The sequence below is a fragment of the Mastomys coucha genome, unplaced genomic scaffold (assembly GCF_008632895.1).
Source record: "Mastomys coucha isolate ucsf_1 unplaced genomic scaffold, UCSF_Mcou_1 pScaffold9, whole genome shotgun sequence".
Taxonomy (NCBI): domain Eukaryota; kingdom Metazoa; phylum Chordata; class Mammalia; order Rodentia; family Muridae; genus Mastomys; species Mastomys coucha.
In genome coordinates this window covers 2,016,836-2,023,229 of record NW_022196915.1, presented here as the reverse complement: position 1 = coordinate 2,023,229, position 6,394 = coordinate 2,016,836, and the positions used below count along the sequence as shown (strand labels likewise).

Genomic DNA, 6,394 nt, shown 5'->3' with positions numbered 1-6,394 from the left:
CCCTGATGACTAAGGATGTTGAACATTTCTTTAGGTGCTTCTCAGCCATTCGGTGTTCATCAATTGAACACCATCAATTGAACAACATCAATTGGTGAGATGGCTCAGAGGGTAAGAGCACTGACTGCTCTCCCAAAGGTCCTGAGTTCAAACCCCAGCAACCACATGGTGGCTCACAACCATCCATAATGAGAGGTTCAGATGCACCTCTTCTGGTGCATCTGAAGTCAGCTACAGTATACTTATGTATAATAATAAATAAATCTGCCAGCCAGTGATGGAAGCAGGAGAGTTCTGATGGTGAATTTCACGACTAGCTACTGCTTGCTGTAGAGCTGAGCCAACAAGTCCTGTAGCCAGATAAACTAGCCGATTACTTGTCAAGGGCTCAGGCAGATTAGTATGTGCCCAGAGATGACTTACAAAATATGGGGAAGCTCTGTTTTGTAACAAAAAGTTGCAATTTAGATAAAAGTGAAGATATGGTGGAGTTATTTAGAGCCAGAATAGCAGTTTCAACAGTTTAACCACATATTGTGGAACAGAGTAGAGATTAAAGGGCCATTCATATAATTTAATAACATAGGAAGTAGCAGTTTTTCTAGGAGTGACTGGCCGATGGATCCACTCCATAGGATCATCTTGCCCTAACACACCTGCATGTATGTGAACAGTAGGCAGTACTCTAAGGGCTCATGGTTCATCAAGCTTCACCCTCCTTAAATGTTGATTTTAATTAGCCTGCTCCACAATTGTTAGCACATTTTTTTGCTTCTTCAGTTAAGCAGTGAGGAGATGGAGGGTTGGAATCTCCTCTAAGGATGTCAAACAAAGCCTAAGCTCCTTAGCAGTTAATTTAAGAAAAGAAGAAATCCAATTACTTTCCCCTAAAATTCTTTGAAAGTCATTTAATGTAGTTAATTTACTTAAATCAAGCTTTACAGGTCGATGGGCCACAGTATCTGAATAAAGGACTCCCCAGATAAGAGAGAGGTAGTTCCCCACCTGTATCTATCCAGGAGCAACCTTCAGGCCAAAGTTGGCAAGTTGAGCAATGGTGACCTGTAAAACATCCTGTAAAGGCTCCATCTGGGTGAGCCATGAAATTATCGTCTACATAATGGACTAAATACACATCTGAATGACTGAGTCTGACTTTTGTTAAGAGCCAGATCAACAAATTTTTGACATAATATAGGACTATTTTTCATTCCCTGAGGAAGGAACTTTCCAATGAAAGTGTTTATAAGACTTTCATATTTATAGAGAGAAGGCTGAAAGCAAATCTTTTTCTATCTGTAAGGGCAAGAGGACTAGAGAAAAAGCAATCTTGGAAATCTATAGCTATTACATTTTACCCTTTGAGGATCATATCAGGAGAAGAGATACCAGGTGAAGGTATCCATGGTTTCCATAGTTTGACTAATTTTTTTTGAGGTCCTGTAACAATGTCCATTTTCCTGATTTTTTTCTTAGAAATAAAAATTGGAGTGTTCCAAGGACTTGTGGTGGGTTCAATAAGGCCTGCCCAATATAAAGGGGAGCCCAAGCCTCCTTATAATACTTTCCAGATTCTTCCTCTAAGTCATACCAACATCTTATATATTTTCTAAATTTCTAAATCTAAAGTTCCATAATCTATAAACCAAGGGCTAGTCTTATGTACAAACTATTAAATTTCAGACAAGCTATTATCTTGGACCTTGCTTCCTTGTTTCTTAAGGAAACTATTAAGGATATCTGCAACCATGTCTCTCAGAGGAATTAGTCTGTCCCATGTTTACTTTACTCAACTTCACACTCTCTTCCCCAGCCTTATCTTATATGGGAGTCAGGGTTTGCAGAAACCAGGCAAGGTTTGTCTAGCACTGACAGCCAGGGGAAAACTTACGCTAACTCCATGTCCTGTCCCTGTTGTGCAGGCACCAGACACCAAGGACCAGACCCGGCTGAAGGAACAGCTTGGAGCAGGTGAATGCAAGAGCCGAGAGGGAAGGACCAGACACAAGACACCATCCAGCTTGCTTTCAGGAGAGAAGGGACAAAGAGGAATCACATGTCAGTCTGGCTTGACCTTCTCTGACAACCTGTCTCTCACAGACTTTATTTATACATAAAATCATTTCCTTAGAAACTTTCTTCATTGATTACACAGCTTTTCAAAATACATTTTCTTCTCAAGTCTTCCTTGGTTGCATAAGAATATTGAAAAAGGAACAAAGCAGGCAAACAATAATTTTATAAGAACTAAAAATTAACATTAAGATAAAATCAACTTTCTTTAACTCAGTATCTTTCCCCTTAAGACTGGTGTCATAAAGCCTTGTGGTTGTAGAAATGCTAGATAGGATGACTATTTGAATTTGATTCTGTTTCAGGTTAGCAGAGAATTAATAGATCAAATGTAATTTCCTACCTCCTGTTATATCAAACTTGGCTTTCTACTAAAGTTCAATTTTTAACCCTTATTTAAATCTTCCTTTTCTTCCTCTATATTTCTTTTATAATTGACCTAAGATCATCATTCTTTTTCTTTGATTCTGAAAGTATTGTGCAGCCCCTCGCTTAAACAAATCAGTCTGTTCTTTGTTTTTCTATAATATCAGAAAAGTTCTAGCCTGACAAGTCTGCTTAGGAAGGCAGGCAGTTCACTGAGCCAAAACGTGTTTCTCTGTGTCCATCTCATAAACTTTTGTTTCAATGTGATTCCTATATTTATTACAATTCGGTAAAGAATAGAAGAATATCAGGATTCCTAAAACTGTTTACTTTTGCCTTCAGGAAGGTACCAAGTTTTGTCATTAACTGTATGATCAAAATCTCTTTCTATTCACTAGTTTCTTATTGCTAAAGTTGAATATAGAATCATGGGGAATTAATTACAGTTTGTCAGCTTCTAGGATTTTGCTGTTTTTCTTCTTTAATACTTTTTCTCAAATTCTCCATCTCATGCTTCTTAACAGCACTCAATGATCTAAATGTTTACTTAAGCAATGTTCTAAGAAATACTCAATTTTCTGCATAACTTTTTTCTAAGGAACTTCTACTAATTTTATTCTTGTTTGTAACAGCTTTTTTTATCCTAGCTCTAAGTTTCACTTTAACAGTGAGGAACAGAAATATAAGCAAAGATGTGTAACACCTTTCTAACAAGGTGAGTGAAGGGTCAGTCCAGGTCATCCAAACTCTGGATCTTTTTTAAACAGCATCTTCAGGATGCTTGGTACCCACATCAAAAAGTGAATCTTGCTCTTGCTCATGAGGTAAGGAAACACAGGGTTGACGACCTGCAAAATGACTTTGAAAAGCTAAAATTGTCATGCCTGTTTTGCCTAAACAAATCCAGTCAAGCTGCAGCTGAGAGGTAGCGGAACTTTAGGGAACTGAATATAGCACCCTCCGTTTAATGGGCAGTTTCTCTCTGATATTTCCTCCCATGTAATTAACCTCTTATGTTTTTCTCCAATTTCCTTGCTTTAAATTTCTTGTCCTGAGATCTAGGAAGTGTGAACAGTATTCTGGTTTGGAATTCTTTTTCTTTTTTCCTTTTATTGAAAATAGTTGTTTATTTTTTCCCTCACATAATATATCTTGATTTCATTTTCCTCTCCCTCTACTCTTTCCATTTTCTCACTACCACTCTTCTGTCTGCATCAATTCCTTTCTGTTTTTCATTAGAAAATGAACAGGTGTCTAAGGCATAATAATAAATAAAATGAATTAAGACATAATCTAATAAAATAAAGAAAGTAACACATTGGAATTGGACAAGAAGGACCAACAGATGGGAAAGAACATTAGAGAAGGCACAAGAATCAGAGCCAGCTGTTAGCACACTCAGAAATCCCATAAAAGCACTAAACGGGGAAGCCCTAACACGTTCCCAAGAGGACCTGGTGCAGACCCATACAGGTCCTGTGCATACTTCAGTCTCAGTGAGTTCACGTGTGCTTTGGTCAGGTTGATTTAGAAGGCCTTTTCTTGGTGCCCTCCATCCCGTTTCACTCTTAGACTCTTTCTGACTCCTCTTCCATGGGATCCTCTGATCTTTGAGGGGAGGGATTTTACAGAGATATTACATTTGGATCTGAGTTTTTCTTTTCTTTTTTTTTTAACTAATAAAATTTATTTTAAAATATACAACTCAGTATTGACATTTTTTAAATCATCAAAGTACTTTATGAAGGTTAAATGTCTCTTAAATATACATGATATCTTCTGAAGCTAAAAGTAATATGCACTCAATCAGTTTTTAAAATCTATTTGGAACATTAAACATGATAGACATAGAAAAAAGTCTTTTATGAAGTCCTCTATGAAAGGGAATTGTGACAAGTTCCTAATTAGACAGAAACCGTTCCAGCTCCAAGGCAGAATACTCAGCTTAACTGTGCTTCATGAAATGAATTAGGTACTGTTCCTTCTGTTTCTATTTTGTGGAATAGTTTGAAGAGTATTGGTATCAGGTCTTCTTTAAAGGTCTGATAGAATTCGGCACTAAATCCATCTGGTCCTGAGCTTATTTTGGTTGGGAGACTTTTAATGAGTGCTTCTATTTCTGTAAGGGGTTATGGGACTGTTTAGATGGTTTATCTGATCCTGATTTAACTTTGGTATTTGGTATCTGTCTAGAAAATTGTCCATTTCATCCAGATTTTCCAGTTGTGTTGACTATAGGCTTTTGTAGTAGGATCTCATGATTTTTTTTTTAAATTTCCTCAGTTTCTGTTGTTATATCTTCCTTTTTATTTCTGATTTTGTTAATTTGGATAATGTCTCTGTGCCCTCTGGTTAGTCTGGCTAAGGGGTTATCTATCTTGGTTTTCTCAAACAACCAGCTCTTGGTTTTATTCATTATTTGTATAGTGCTTTTTGTATCTATTTGGTTGATTTCAGCCCTTAGTTGGATTATTTCCTGCCATCTACTCCTCTTGGGTGTGTTTGCTTCTTTTGTTCTAGAGCTTTCAGGTATGCTGTCAAGCTGCTGGTGTATGCTCTCACCAGTTTCTTTTAGAGGCACTCAGAACTATGAATTTTTGTCTTAGCACTGCTTTCCTTGGGTTCCATAAGTTTGGGTATGTTGTACCTTCCTTTTCATTAAACTCTAAAAAGTCTTTAATTATTTTCTTCCTTTCTTCCTTGACCAAGTTATCATTGTGTAGAGCATGGTTTCAGCTTCCATGTGTATACGGGCTTTCTGTTGTTTTTGTTGCTATTGAAGACTGACCCTAGTCCCTAGTAATCTGATAGAAGGCATGGGATTGTTTCAATATTCTTGTATCTGTTGAGGCCTGTTGGTAGCTTTTTCCTAAGTGTCCTTTCTGATAACTTTTGGTTGAAAGCTGCTTTTATTCGATATTAGAATGGATGATTCAGCTTGTTTCTTGGGACTGTTTGATGGGAAATTGTTTTCCAGCCTTTTATTCTGAGGTAGTATCTGTCTTTGTCACTGAGATGAGTTTCCTGTATGCAGCAAAATGCTGGGTCCTGTTTACATATGCCATCTTTTAGCCTATGTCTTTTTGTTAGAGAATTGAGTCCATTGATGTTAAGAAATATTAAGGAATAGGGGTTGGTGCTTCCTGTTATTTTTTTTTATGTTATTTTTATTTTTATGTTTTGGCAGCTATCTTCTTTTAGGTTTGTTGAAAGAAGATTACTTTCTTGTTTTTTTCTAGGGTGTACTTCTCCTCCTTGTGTTGGTGTTTTCCAACAATTATCCTTTGTAGGGGTGGATTTGTGAAAAGATATTGTGTAAATTTGGTTTTGTCATGGTTTCTCTATCTATAGTAATTGAGAGTTTTGCTGGGTATAGTAGCCTGGGCTAGCATTTGTCTTTTTTAAGGGTCTGTATACCATCTGCCCCAAATCTAGCTTTCATAGTCTCTGGTGAGAAGTCCAGTGCAATTCTGATAGGCCTGCCTTTATATGTTACTTGACCCTTTCCCCTTACTACTTTTAATATTCTTTCTTTGTTTTCTGCATTTGGTGTTTTGACTATTATGTGACAGGAGGAATTTCTTTTCTGGTACAATCTATTTTGAGTTCTGTAGGCCTCTTATACGTTTATGGACATTTATTTCTTTAGTTGAGGAAAGTTTCCTTCTATAATTTTGTTAAAGATATTTTCTGGCCCTTTCATTTGGGAATCTTCACTTTCTTCTATACGTATTATTCTTAAGTTTGGTTTTCTCACTGTGTCCTGGATTTCCTAGATGTTTTGGGTTAGGAGGTTTTTGCATTTTGCATTTTCTTTGACTGTTGTGTCAATGTTTTGTATGGTATTTTCTGTACCTGATATTCTTTTCTCTTTTTTTTTGATATAATACAATAATCAATTTAACAGTTTTTATGTAGATACTTATCTACAGCAATAGTGAAAATACATTTTTCT

At 36.6% G+C, this 6,394-nt stretch overlaps 3 long non-coding RNA genes across 3 annotated transcripts in view; 2 read left to right on the top strand and 1 right to left on the bottom strand.

Moving 5' to 3' along the window:
* Positions 1–1,997, bottom strand: part of LOC116084903 — a 102,061-nt gene extending 100,064 nt beyond the window's left edge. The window contains exon 1 of the long non-coding RNA XR_004116313.1: positions 1,892–1,997. This is a non-coding gene — a long non-coding RNA (uncharacterized LOC116084903). The remainder of the gene's footprint in view (positions 1–1,891) is intronic.
* The window catches only part of LOC116084905, a 52,651-nt gene extending 50,482 nt beyond the window's left edge, over positions 1–2,169 (top strand). The window contains exon 2 of the long non-coding RNA XR_004116315.1: positions 1,923–2,169. This is a non-coding gene — a long non-coding RNA (uncharacterized LOC116084905). The remainder of the gene's footprint in view (positions 1–1,922) is intronic.
* Positions 1–6,394, top strand: part of LOC116084904 — a 144,358-nt gene that overhangs the window by 53,048 nt on the left and 84,916 nt on the right. The gene's annotated exons all lie outside the window — the stretch shown is intronic.